The sequence below is a fragment of the Macaca mulatta genome, chromosome 1 (assembly GCF_049350105.2).
Source record: "Macaca mulatta isolate MMU2019108-1 chromosome 1, T2T-MMU8v2.0, whole genome shotgun sequence".
Classification (NCBI taxonomy): domain Eukaryota; kingdom Metazoa; phylum Chordata; class Mammalia; order Primates; family Cercopithecidae; genus Macaca; species Macaca mulatta.
The window spans coordinates 138,731,511-138,746,984 of NC_133406.1; positions in this window are offsets into that span (position 1 = coordinate 138,731,511).

Here is a 15,474-nt window from a genome sequence, read left to right on the forward strand (position 1 = left end):
GATCTATTTCAAGCATAAACACAGCCTTCCAGAGATAGTCTTTTTATGTTGCTCTTAAATGTCTAATAGGTATTCCACATCAGCTGTGAACTTGTGAACCCAGAAGGGATTTAGGGGTTTTTATAAGTTCAGTGCAGTATAGAACACACACACATATACATTAAAAGCAACCATAGCCATTGTACTATCATTGCTGTAAAACTCACTGTCTAGTATCTTTATGTGCTAAAAAAAAATTATTTTTAAATTTACAATGTAAAAATACGTACAAAAATACCTCTATAAAATCAATAGCTATTCACCTTAATATAAAAATATTTAGGAACTGAATGGCATGTTGTTTTGTACAGTTGAATTTTTCAGTTAGATATGCATTTTATTACCTTTATTTAAGAACTCTACATAATAAACTTATTCCTCAATAGCATGGATTCTTTGTAATGTTGATTTTTTTAAAGGCATTCTGATCTTGAAAGTACTAGCTGAAATCCTTTGTTAGCCCTTGGGGACTAGTAATTTCACAACTTCCCAATGAAGTATTTAAACTATCATACTTAAATTCTAATACTTAAATCTCTATTTATGTAGCAGATATGATCTTGAAAAGGTCTATAAAGTAAGAATTTTAAAATAAATTACAACATAGTAAATAACTGGAGAATTGGCTAATTAAGTAAAATATATCTAATAGTAAATTCTTTTACATGGTGGCTCCTTCAAGAAATTGAAAAAAGTAAGATCATTTAATATATTGGTTTTGTAAATTTAGATTTTTGTGTATGAGATTTCCTGAAACTCAGGCAGATTTCCACATCTCCTTGCTGAGGAAGAAAGCATTCTAATTGCATGAGCTGGGGCTTTGGTGAGATTGCTCAATCTTTTTAACACTGGATAGATAGGTTGCTTTTAAAAAATATCACTTCTGTACTGGCTGACCAGGTTAATGCCTCTATTTTCCTGTTTGGTTATCTCAAATATCTATGTATCAGGAACAGTTGTTAGCTGGAAACAACAGAGCTCATTCCATCCAATATACAGTATGCATTAAAGTTGATAAGAAGGAAAGCTGAAGATATCTAGCACGCATACTATGCAGTCAGGAAGAATAGTTGAATTATACCTATAAAATGCTCCAGTAAAGTTCTCACTGCCACCACCACAGTCCGAGTTTGCACTACCCACCCACAGCATGGGGCCGTAACCCCAGGATGACTTGCTTCTGTGACTTCTGAAAGCTATTACCTTCACAAGATTTAATTCCCTTTGGTGTTACTGCTTCATGTCATTCTCTTCTGAACTAAGTCTCAGCTGGATTTCCTCCAACCTGCATTCCAGCTTTAATGAAAAGTGGGAAAGCATTTCTGTCTTCTACCTTAAAATGATATACCGTGAGAGATTCTATCAGGGGTATTCATAAGGGGCTTGGAAGGCAGTAAACAAGACAAATATTCACTAGATGCCCAGCATAGCATAAATAAACTCCATTTTCCCATGCCTAAACTTCCAGCCAGTAACAACCGCACAATAAATGCTTATATCTAACATAACGCAACTACTGTTTTCAAAAACGAAAATGCACTTGCTATTGTCCCCTTTTCGGGGACAATTTGTTGCTGCCCCCAGCTCCAAGTCCAGGACCAACTGACTCCATATTAACAGCCTGCAACAAAAGGATAAAGTAGAGGAGCCAGCCAACATCATTAGCGATAATGAAATTAAAAGGTAAATAGCAAGGGTAACATAGGGATAAACAGAAGTAAATCAGTTAACACAAAATTTTTTAATATTTTCAGAATAATTAACTGCCATGAACAAAGATTGGTCTCTGCTACTAACAAGCTGAGCATTCAACAATGATGTTAGTCAAATAGGCCTGAGGGGAAGACACTGAGGTCTGCTACCATGACTACTTTTTGAATAGCTCGTTGAGCAGGCACTGGGGCTGGGAGATGACTGGGGACAAAACAGTCACCATGCCTACCTAGTTATCAAAAGCCTCCCCTGTAATGGATGGTATTTGCTGAATATTCAAATATTCTCACACTGTCTATTCTGAAAGAATCATGTGCATTCCAGACCTTTTCACAAACCCTTCAGTCTATCCACTCAAAGCCCCTCAATTATAGAGCCAAATAATTAGCACCTCCCCAGGAATCACTGTAATTGTTAATAGCAGCTGGTACCTGCATAGTATTGATGAATCTACTTTTAACTGTTGCCCTCTTCAGTCAAAGGTCACCGGAAACAAAGGTGGCATAGGATGACAGAGGAATGTCGGCCAGCTGGGGAAATGTCTGCTAAGAATGCGAGCCACCTGCTAATGGAATTTACTTTATGTCAGTGGAAGCACATTCTTAGTTTGCCAGGGAAAGTACTCATTAGTTCTAGATGTCCTGGTATTAGAGCCACTACTATTAGTGCCTCTTTTACTTTCAAAAGTGTCCTGGTTTGGATGATAAGTTATATATTCACCTTACATATATACTACTTCCACTTGGTTATAAAGTGCTACAAAGCATGCCTAACTTTTCTGGGTAAATTTGTTCACCAAGTTATCCAAATGTATGATAATGTGTAGCTTAAGCATGGCCAGTGATCAACTGTTTAAACTCTACCAGGACCTACTAGCAAGAAGAGAACAGTTGCCTGTCAAAAAAGGCATGACTTTGCTCCAAAACTCTAGAGATCTCTGCTGTGATTCTCCTAACAGTGGTTTCCACAAGTAACCCAAGGTACTACACATACTTTGAATGCCACTGTAGGCTCTAAGTCATAAGAACCAAGTGAGAGAATAAATTACACTGTACCCTGACTCAGATGGAGATCCTTCCCTTGATCTGGGGCCTTCTCAAATTTGACAGTCTTTTGGGTAATAGGGTGAATTATTCAGCACCTCAATCCCACATATAACATGCATTTATTCAATATGCATATGTCTACCAAGCATGTGCCTCTTTAATAGTAGTTATGGTGTATAAAGTGCAAAACTTGTCTTTCACTTTGAAGAGAATATCCTGGAAAGTCCCTTAATAGTAGATCCCTGAAAAAGTAAATAGGCCAGCCTATTTTCATGCACTTTGTCTGCCTCCCTCTGGCATTGCACACTAAGGCACTAGAACACTTGCTATTCCCTGACCCTCTAGTCCTTTCAGCATGGCAGCATCAATGTACTAGAATTCATGATGTCCTGTGGAATTGTAAGAGTGCCAGGGTGCCTGAGGACACACATTTTTTTCATGAAGCTAAAGAGTTAACACGTCCCTGAGATAAGATGAAAAAAATGTATTACTATCCCTGTAAGATAAAAGCAAACTGTTTTCATTGTTCTCTGTATATTGGAATACATAAAAAGAGCTGTATAGTAGATGCCGGAGACTGTGTTAATTTGTTTCAATAAAGAGATAACATCTGGAACAGCAACTGAAAATTAGTCACTATCTGAATACGCTGATGAAATCATGTCCCATTTTTCAAGACCAATATGACTTCTGAATAGCCAAACAAGTCAGTTAAATGAGGTTCCCATTGATTAGCAGTGTTCAACGCCCTGAACATGTTACCCTTTAAAATGAGAACAAGTTTGGGGAGGGTTATGTGGAAGATTTAAGTCAAGTCTTATGATGTTATCACAGGACCTTTCCTCAAGTATACTATACCTTCCATTTTCTCATTTTTTCCCTGAGTATCTGGTTCTATTAACTGACTTTGTTCTTGGAATTAAAGAATCTCATGACTCTCTACCATGATGGCACAAGCCTTTTTTTTTTTTTTTTTTTTTTTTTTTTTTTTTTTTTTCCCCAGACCTAGAATCTTTCTTTCTTTCTTTCTTTTTTTTTTTTTTTTTTTTTGGTTTTGGTCTTCTAGTTCAAATAAGACTTTAATAGGTTTCCTATTTCAATCTTAATGATCCCTTAATCAAGTAGCCATCTCCAACTCTGCCTACAGATTACGTTATTCCAATTATGACTATAAGAGACAGGAAAAATCAAACTTTGTTTCCCAGACTCACACTGAACACAGAACATTTCTCACACTAGATATATGGGTTTTTTCCCCCACATATTAAGCAGTTTTCCAGTATACACCATCCGCCACAACCAAGGCCTTTTCCAGGGCCTGTGAAATTGTGAAATTCATTAATTTCAGGGTAAATCAACCTTTGGCCACATGCCTCTATTTCAGTTGCAAGAGAGACTGAGGAAATTCTTATTTCTATATGAGTATATGAGTTGTAGAAGGGAAGAAATTCTCTCCTTGCAAAGACTCTTGCCAGCTTAAGAGTCTCCTAAACCACCCTCAGATATAAGAATTCACTAGAAGGACTTACAGAATTCACTTACAGCTATTATACCCACAGTTATTGTTTATTATAGTCAAAGGGTATGGATTAAAATCAGCTACATGAAGAGGCCCATGAGGTAGAGTCCAGGGAAGTTCCAAGCATGAAGCTTCTAGTTGTTCTCTTCCAGTGCAGTTATGTACAGTATTAACTTCTCCCACCAGTGACATCTGACAATACACATGGAATATTGTCCACAAGGGAAGCTCACCTAGCCTTGGAATCCAGTGTTTTTAGTGAGGTTTGACTGTGTAGACATTGTTGACTGTCCACTTGGCTGACCTAAGTTTCTAAGTCCTCTAGAGGTCAAGATAATGTGTGTCACCCAAAGTTCCTACCATATATTATATTGTTAGAATAGACTATTTGGCATAGCCCAAGGTTTCTAAGTAAACAAAGGCAACCTTGTAAGGCAAAATATTCCAGAGGCTTAAAGATCACCTCCTAGGAGCTGAGGGCAAAGGCCAGACCTCGATTTGGGTAAGGTTGCTTCTTTACTATACACTAATCATATCATGTTTGTATTATCAAATGATATGGTGGGAAAACCATGAACTTGTATATTTAGCTCCTGTACCCTCCTCCTCTGCTACCTACTTGCATAATTTTAATTATTTTATTTCCAACATAGCAAGTTTATTATCTTAATAAAAAGTTTTGAATATTTACTGTGAACTATGCACAGATCTACAAATCACTAGAAAAACAAAGACAAGTAAAACATTGTTCCTTTCCTTAAAGAATCTGCATAGGGTTGATAGAGAGGGCACCTCGGAATTATCTATATTCTGGCAATGATCATGGATCACAAGTTTTCTAAGAGAGTGCTTATAACAAATATTCATTTTTAATTTACTCTCTTATTTTGGAAAAGTTCAACATATGCAAAATAATCATATAATCAACCCTCATAAATCCATCAACCAGTCTGAGAAAATAGCAAGCAATTCATGATCAATTCTTTTTATCTAAATTACCCACTTATCTACCTCGTTTATTGGATTATTTTGAAGCAAGTCCCAGACATCATGTCTTTTCATCCTTAAATACTTAGATTGTATCTTCTTTTTTTAAAAAAAAAAAACCATACCACCATTATTATGCTTAAATAATTAACAATAAATCATTTTTTACCACATCAAATATCAAGGCAGTGTCCAAATTTTCCTAATAATTTTTTTTTTTTTTTTGAGACAGAGTTTCACTCTTGTTGACCATGCTGGTGTGCAGTGGCGCGATCTTGGCTCACAGCAACCTCCGCCTCCTGGGTTCAAGTTATTCTCCTGCCTCAGCCTCCTGAGTAGCTGAGATTAGAGGTGCCAACCACCATGCCCAGCTAATTTTGTATTTTAGTAGAGACGAGGTTTCTCCATGTTGGTCAGGCTGGTCTCGAACTCCTGACCTCAGGTGATCTACCCAGCTTGGCCTCCCAAAGTGCTGGGATTACAGGCATGAGCCATCACGCCCAGCCTTTTTTATTGTAAAAAAAAAATTATTTATTGTAAAAAAAAATTTTATTTATTGTAAAAATTATTTTTACAATAAATTACGATAATTTATTGTAAAAAATTATTTATTTTTTGTAATAATTTATTGTAAAAAATTACAATAATTTATTGTAAAAAAATTATTTCTTACAATAAATAAATACAATACAATAAATACAATACAAAGTAAAATTTTATTGTAAAAAAATTTTTTACAATCTGTGTATTCAAATAAGGATTCAACCTAGGTATACATTTCTAGCAAATAGTTTAAACCACTGTCCCCTTAAATACTTAAGTACTATATTGGCAGGACCTTGGGTGGCAAGTGACAGAAACTCAAACTTAAAAGAAAAAATGGTGGTGACCACTCACCATGTGAGTGGGGAGAATTGTTTATGGATTTTCTAAGTGGAAAATTCAGAAACGGGATTCCTTTCAGAAATGCCTTGATAAAGAAGCTTGGAAAATGCATAATAATTCTGCCATTTTCTCTCCTTGTCACAGTACTGCTTTCCTAGATGTCAACTTATTTTCCCCACGAAGTGGCAAAGATGACCATTGGCATTTCTAGGTTTTGTTTATCTCTGCAAGTAATGATTCCAGGCAAAAGAGTGCCTCTTTCACGTGGTGCTCAGAAAATATCCCAGAAATGATGCTAGCCTGACCCCCTGTAGCAGACACATGGAATATTCTGGTTGGTCAGCCCTCAACACAGGTCTACTCCAGGAAGAGGGTGCTAAGATCAACTCCAAGTGAACTCTATGATGGAAAATGAAGGAGAGATGACTTCTCTAATAGATGACACACAGAAAAATAGAATTCCATCACAAATACCCAAATAATATTGTATAAAAGATCCTGACTTTTGATTCTGAACTTTGGAATGCTGGTTTGTGCTTCTGCAAACAGTTTGTGCTTTGCCAGCTGACTACCTGCTAGATACTCCCAGTAGGTGGAGGCTGCAAGGTTGGAAAGAGAGGAAAGGACTTGCTCCTTCCTGCTTGCTTCATGCTTCCTGTTTTTCCCCCCAGTTCTTGTTCAGTCTCCCTTTTTACCCAGCAGCAGCAGTGCACTACAGTGCATTCCAGCTCCAGCAGTCAATTCTAGCCAGGAGTGCTTTCAGCACTCACATATCCATCATCACAGGCAGGCCCTCATCCAAGGACTGAGTTTCAGCTCCAGGTGGCCTCTCTTCCAACTGTCTTAAGTTTTCATAATTCCAACTGCTTCCTCTGTTCTCCTAGCTGTTACCTGCATCTGCTATCTCTTTGGTACTTTAGTGTTCCATGTTTGACTTTTTGATTCTTCAAAATCTAGTTAACTACTCTTTATATAAAATTCTCTCTTTTAAAACAACAAATGTGGTCTGAGAGATAGCTATCTTCTGCACTTGCTTCCTGCCATGTTGCTTTAGCAAGATGCTTTTGGTCTTTTCAGTTTTCCAATATCTAGTTAACAGTTTTTTATATTCAATTATCTGTAAAAATATCTGGTATGATTTCTATCTCCTAACTGGACTCCGACTGATACACTGGTTATACAACCCCAAATTAACCACATGAAATTAACAAAATTACACTCCCTTCCACCAGTTCCTTAGCTGAAAGTAAGCCTTTTGGACTTGCATTCAAATCTTGCTTGCTTCCTTATTCCTTCTACTCACTCTATTCAGACTCACTCTTAATTCATTTATTTAATGAAATTGTACCAAGATGGAAATGAGTGGATGAGATTCTTCAAAAATATAAATGAGTATGACAAGATCTTCTCACAAAATAGTGGACAACGTAGACACATTAACCAATAACAACCATCCAGAGTGATAATTATGTGCAACTAATCAATGAAACTGTACATAGCAAGTAAAGCTCATATCCCTAACAATCCCAGAAGCAAAAAACTGGTTTCCTTTCTCTATACACCAAGGCTTGGGTCACAAAAGTCTGTAACCAATTTTCACTTCACCTTTCTTATTTGCAGTTTCATTCATTAGTTAAAACATGCTAAGCATTTAGAACAATGCCTGGCACAAAGTCAGAGGGTCAATATCATCTGTTTATTGTTACATTTTTCTTTAATTTTTTTGCCTTTTAAAATTTCATAACAGCTTACATATATAGACTCTGTGTGGCAGCTTGTATTAGCTGACTTCAGAGATTTCATCCATCATGTTTAGTTTAACATAAACCGTTTTCTTATTAAACAATATTTTTTCAGTGTCCAGGTAGACATTACTCTATCTACATGGTAGGAGACCTGGAGCACCAGGAAGTCCTTGTATTTCCAGTATACTTGATGCTTTCACTTAAGAAATCAGAGTAAACAACTCAATTATTTCAGAATTCACTGGTAATTACCTTTGTTTTTCACTAAAATATGTCATTGTCTCCTAGAGATTCAGTAAAGATGTTGTAATGTGTAGTGGCTTTGGAAAATACCAGAGTTCAAATCCCGCTTTTGTCACTTGTTGGTCATTGTTCATTTAGCAAGTTTCTTAAACTTCTTCACCTTCATCGTGTGATAGTTGAATTTAATTTGTGCAAAATGCTTCACAAAAAGCCACTCAATAAATGATAACGCTTAATACTATGAGTAATAATATTACTAGCCTCAACAGAAAATCATTTTTATTATTTATTATACATACAGTTATAGGGCATATCCTTTAAAGAAAATGATAAATAGCCCAGTAAAGGGAAGGTGAAACCAACAGTTTAAGAGTGTCCCATTGCATGGCTTTAGATCACAAATAAAGGTGTCTTAGTCCATAGCAGTAATTGATGATCTTTATTCACAAAGGAAGCAAACAACATATTTCACTCACACCTCACTGGGTCTGAGTTATGAAGCATTCATTATTATGAGTACCTCCCACCCCTCACTACCATCCATAAACTGTTTGTTTGTTTGTTTGTTTTGTTTTTTACCTTGCACCCTTGACAATGTGAAAAGTGCAAATACAGTTTCTAAATACCTCACAGCAATTAGGGTAATGATCTTCCCATGTACAAAACATGGACTGCTCCCCACACCATCTCATTCAGCTGGCTAGAAATGTTTGCTGTAGAGTGCTCTTTAAAAAAAGCTCTTTCCTGTGAAAGCTACAGAAAGAAATTGTCTGCTGAAAACTATCACTAAAAATTGAGCTTGCATCTGTTTTACCAAAAATGTTAAATTCTCTCAGGAGTTTTTTGAATTCTATTCCAAAGTAATATTAAACCATTTAAGACAACACTGCATAATTCAAAAGGAAAGAATGGATATGCTGCGGCAAGGGAAATTGTATAATACTGTGATTTAATGTAATAGACGTCAGCATTATCTGAATCTTTCTAATCATAATTTCAGCTGTTAAAGCGCCAGGGACTCCATCAGCATAGACACTATATTCTTACTCAATTATATTGTGCATTAAAAGTACTGGTTTACAGCATCTATTAGAGTTGTCATTACCCTTGTGCCATACTTGATTGACCAAAGGGGTGGGGGAAACTCTCTCTCCTGGGGGAGAAGAAAAGTAAAAAGCAAATTCAGTGGAATGCATAATAGGTGCTCCTTGGAAGAATGCTGTAGGTTTCAGCTCATTTCTTCTAAAGATGAGCAAATATTCCCACCAAAAGCAACAGGGTAAACATCACAGATCATTACTCTTTTCCATTGTTCATACAGCATGCATGTAGGTGTAATGCTGATTAATGGACAGAAATTATAATATTCAATGGCTTTGAATAAGCAATGGAGGAGGCAAACATTTTTTGGACTTTATGAATAAAAAACAACCTCTCAAATAAAGCATATGTGAGAGGATAACGGTTCCAGTTATGTTGGTGAAGGACACAGGGTTCCCTTTTCCGTGAATAGCTGGGCTTGCTTCATATGTGGTACTTAAAACTACTCAACTTCATGCATCACTCTGAAATGACAAAGCAAATAAATGACAATTTTTTAAAAAGGCTCTTCAAATATATGTCACGTGGTGAGCACTTGATAATCTCAAAAAACATATACAGGAGTTGCATATGCAGACTCTTATGTTCTATAACTTTAAAAGCTCCAGAATTGAGAAAATATATTTCTGTTGTTTAAGCCATCCAGACCCTGGTACTTTGTTACGGCAGCCCTAGCAGGCTAATATACCCACTAAGTCAGAATCTCTAGGTATCCACCATATAATGTTTCTCTTTAAAAATATCCCCAGGTGACTGTGATAATTAGCCAGATCTAGATGAATCCCACCATCCAGAAGTTGGATCCAGTTATTTTATTTGTTCTTGTTGTATTGTTTTGTTTTAATTTGCTTTTTGAGAGTACCATTACTGAGCATCTGCTCTTAGCTAGGAATGGCTCCAGACACAAGGGATGCAGATGAATAAGACACATTTTACTCAAAGAGCTCATCATTTGAAGTATACAGACATAAGATGTAAAACTAACACACAGCAGAGGGTATCAAAGACGAACTGAAGAAGGACACTTAACAGTCTGCAGAGGTCAGAGGAAGCTTCTTGACAGAGACGATGTTTGAAATGTATATTAAAATGTGGTTAGGAGTAAAGCAAGTAAAGAGAACTGAAAGAAAGAGACAGCACAAGTGTAGCACAAAGGCAAGGAACAAGATAATCAGTGCAGAGAACCACAAGTAGTTCCCAGATGAATTCTACCAAGGGAGAATCCAGACTACGCTTCAACATATCCTGTAATTTATCCTGATCAAAAGCATTAATTCCCCCATACATATTTCCTGTGGAAAAAAAAAAAAACTAGTCAAAGGAAAAAACTTGAATAGCTGAATTCATTTAGAGTTATGTTTAGATTCTAAACAATAACCAACCCCTGATTTATAGTTTCTATGAATAGAACTTAATAAATATTTTCTGTGGAAGTAAATCACAGATTTTAAAAACAAAAATACAACAGGCTTAATTTTACTTGAACATTGTTTCTGTTGAATTTCTTTAATTTAAAGTGACAAAAAAAATCCACTAAAACCAGTTTAAGTAAAAAAGAGAATTTATCGAATTTAAAAATTAAAACTTGTTTAATAGAATGGCAATGTCCAGAGTCTCAAAATGTGTTATCAGAATACACTGTCTCTTATCACCTCTTATTTCTGCCGTGTTGGTTTCAGTCTCAGGAACGCCCTTCCCATGCAGTAGCAAAATGGCTCCCAGTACCCAGTAACTCCAGACCTGTAGTCTATCCATTTAGCATGCTCTAGGGACCTCTTTCAGATGCTTTTAGTAAATTCCATTGAAACAGCTTCCAATGGTCACAGTAATAAGATGCCCATCCTTGAACCAAGCATTGTGGCCAAGGGGCCACAAGGGGCCAAGGGGATGCAATGCCATGACAAGCCACATTTTGGGCGATATGTTCTCACCTAGAACCAGGAGAAGTCATAGCCATCTAAAACATATGAACTAAGAATAAAAAAGAGGCAGTAAGTTCCCAAAAGAGAAATAAAACTACTGTTAAGAGAAACAAGACTGCCTTGAAGGTAAAAATATCAGATACCTATTAGAAACAAGGGAATCAATCTGGCTGGTGAATTACGAATAAGGAAAAATTTCTTCTTCCTCTAAAAAAAATGTCCTTGGGAATTGTTCATAAATACGCATTTCCAAAAATGTTTAAATTAAAGAAATAGGTCTTTATGCTACAAGACTTCATCTCTCTACATTATTAGCATCACCATCTTTAGTACCATTACATGTAGGGGCCAGAGGACATAATACAAAATATAGTCCTGAATATAATCCTGACTATAACAGGGGAACATTGGCCAAGCTATGCTAACGAACAGAAGAGAAAATCATGGAGAAGTATCGATTTCCCCACTTAAAACAACATTGAAAGAACAGATTCAAAATATTCTTATTCATGACTCCATAGGCTGTCAAGACCATGGTGCAAGTATCCTACTAGAAACAAAGCAAGGACACACCATTAGTTCATACTCAAGAAAAAGGAGAAATCCAATGAATGGTATTGTGCTTTCTCATTTTAGGATGGAAGAAGAGTTCCAGGAAACTATGTCTAGAGTATTACCTCCTTTTCGACATCTAAGAAATTGTGATTTTAATTTTTTTTTTTTTTTGGTTAAGACATTTTTGCAAGGAAAAAATTCAACACTACTAAAATTCCAGCTTTCTCACAAAGAAAAATGTAACATTATCAATTAAATACAATAGCTTTTAGAGCTGATTCAAAGCAAACTCTAAATCAAGTCTTATAGAAATTATTCAGTATTATCAAAATCCATCAGGACTTCATCAAAATTTGAATCTTCTGCCTTCAAAATACACTATTAAAATAAAACAAGCCAAAATAAAATAAAATAAAATAAAATAAAACAAGCCACAGACTATGTGACAATATTTGCAAAATATATATGATAAAAATTTGAATCTAAAATATATATGCTTTTTTAACTTTCAAAATTTAACAATGAGGAAAAAACAGAAAAAATGAGCAAAATATTTGAACAAGCACCTCCACAAAGCTAATATACAGCTGGCATCATGGAATGAACGTTTCTGTTTCTCCCAAATTTATATATTGAAATCCTAACCACCAATAGGATGGTATCGGGAAGTAGAACTTTTAGAAGACAATTATGTCACAAACATAGAGCCTTCATGAATGGAATTTGTACCCTTATAAAAGAGATCCCAGGAAACACTAACACTCCTTTTTCTTCCATGTTAGGATACAACAAAAAGATGGTTGTCTGTAAACCAGAAAGAGTGCCCTCACCAAGAGCCCAACCATGCTGGCACTCTGTTCTTGAACTTCCAGCCTCCAAAAGTGTGACAAATAAATTCTGTTGCACATAAACTGCCCAGCCTATAGTGCTTTGTTATAGAAGCCCAAACTGATTGTTATATATAGACAACAAATAAGCACATAAAAAGAAGCTCAACATCATCTGTTATTTGGGAAATGGAAGTTGAAACCACTATAATATACCACTGCTCTCACCACTATAATAAACCACTATAATATACCACTACTCTCTCACTTTTTAGTGGCTAAAATTGAAAAGATTGACCACACCCAGTGTTGGTAAGGATATGAAGTGACTGAAACTCTCATACACTACTGGGAACAACATAAAATGGTACAACCATTTTGGAAAGCAGTTTGGTAGTTCTTTAAAAAGTTAAACATGCAATTAATATTTGAACCGAGGATTTCACTTTCATTTCCATTTTACTTTTAATTTCTCACCCAAGAGAAATTAAAGCATCTGTCCAGGCAAAGATTTGTACATGAGTGTTGTAACAGCTTTATTTATAATATTTAAAAACTGGAAACCACCAGTCCATCAACAGGTGAATGGATAAACAAACTGTGGTGTATCCATATAATGGAATAAATCTGGCCTGTGATAAAACACATGAACTTCCTGGGTGACACTTGACAGGGGAGGGCTGTAAGCACAAATCAAAGAGATCATTCAGGACTAGCAGCCTTGTAACCCCTCCCCAGTGGATATAGGGAGGACCTAAATCATAATTAAGGTATTAAATCAGGATGGTAAAGATTGAGCCCTGTAATGGGTACATGGTGGTTCAATTCCACTATTTACTTTGAAATTTTCTGTGTTTAGGCCATTCTTGCATTGCTATAAAGAAATACCTGACACTGGGTAATTTATAAAGAAAAGAAGCTTAATTGGCTCAACTGTGCTGCACACTATTTAAAAAGCATACTGGCATCTGCTTCTGGAGAGGCCTCAGGAAGCTTCCAATTATGGTGGAAGGCAAAGGGGGAGCAGGCTCACAGCACAGTGAAAGCAGGAGCCGGAGAGAGAGAAAGCGAGCAAGGTGCCACATAATTTTTTTTTAATCTGGGAACTTTTTTAAAATTTTTGTTTCTATAGGTTTGGGGGGAACAGGTGGTATTTGGTTACACGAGTAAGTTCTTTAGCCGTGATTTGGGAGATTTTGGTGAACCCATCACCCATGCAGTATACATCGAACCCAATTTATAGTCCTTCATCACTCACCCTCTTGCCACCCTTTCCACACAGTTTTAACCAGATCTCACAAGAAATCACTAGCTATCACAAAGGCAGCCCCAAGGGGATAGTGCTAAACCATTCATGAGGGATCTATCCCCATATCCAATCACTTCCCACCCAGCCCACCTCCAGCATTGGAGATTGCATTTCGACATGAGATTTGGGTGGGGGCAAGTGTCCAAACTATCATTTTCCATAACAAGAAGTATTTCACGATAAAGATATTTTGGTTCAGCCATTCAATAGAATATTCTGTGGCCTTTACAATTCTTTTTAAAGAGCACTTACTAACTTGAAAAACTTCTTAGAGTAAACTTTAAGGGCAAAAGGCAGGATAAAAATTAAGTATGTATTATGATTCCTATTATGTGCCTATGTGTAGACATACAAGGAGATAAGTCCAAATGCCTGCAGTGGTAGATTTCTGAGTGAGGGATTTGTGAGTGACAACTATTTTTCCTTGTATCTCTATTTTAATAATTATCTCCACTAAATAGAGAATTGTAGATATAACGGTTAAAGTGTGTGTGCATTTAAAATGCTTTATTATTAATTGGCAGGGGTGTTTTCTACCCACAAGAGATAAAATAGTAAAAAAGAAAAAAGAAGTCAATAAAAGTAATAAAAGATAGAGAATAGGAGAATTTTAGGGCTCTCTCTAGGCCTTATCATAATATATAGCATATCTCAAATCTGTCTGCATATTAGAATGACCTAGGTTGCTCTTAAAAAGTATTAATGACTGGACACCATCCAAAGACCTTCTGATTTAATTGCTCTTGAGTAGAGTCCATGTGAGTTTTATTTGGTTTTGTTTGGGGGGTGGGGCGGGGTGTTTACCCCTCTCCAGTTGAATCTAATTTGAAGTCACTGTGAAAAACCAGTGTTCTGTATGTATGAATCACCTATTATTTGCTAAACTCTATGACTTGCTAGAGCAAAATGTGCATGGAGTTTCACTGATGTGAGGAAAGAAGCATGATGGAGAACATTTGGAAATGTAAAGGAAAAACAAATGAACATTACCGTAAACTTTCTAGCCAGAAGCAGAGGAAATTAGAACACAATTAGCAGAGATTTTACACACATGAATATGGTCAGGTGTCATTCAGTGACATAAATTCAGTCTTGGTTACCTGCCAGAAATTTATTCAGGTAAATTCAGAGAATTTGACAAACGTTTTATTCCACTTGCTGAAAATTTCAGGTATCCACGTATACGGGATGTATTGGGTCTTTAGAACTCTGCATTGAGACTGCAATTTGACCAATCTTCTTTCTTTATGCCCTTGAACCAATAGACTGGAATTTACTATACTGGCTTCAATTAATTAATACTGATTGTCAAGAGGAAGTAAGGGTGCTACTGTGCAATGGGGGCAGGGAGGAGTAAATCCGGAACCAACAGGCTCCTCTATCGTTCCTCCTAGTACCACTTTATCCAGTAACAAAAGTTAGGAAAAGGACAGAAACCCAATATTAGGAGACACTTTCATCCCAAGAAGGACTGGCTAAGGACAAAGAAATGTTTAACTTTTTTTTTTTTTTCACTGAGAGGGAGTCTGTCTCTGTTACTAAGGCTAGAGTGCAGTGACGCGATCTCGGTTCACTGCAACCTC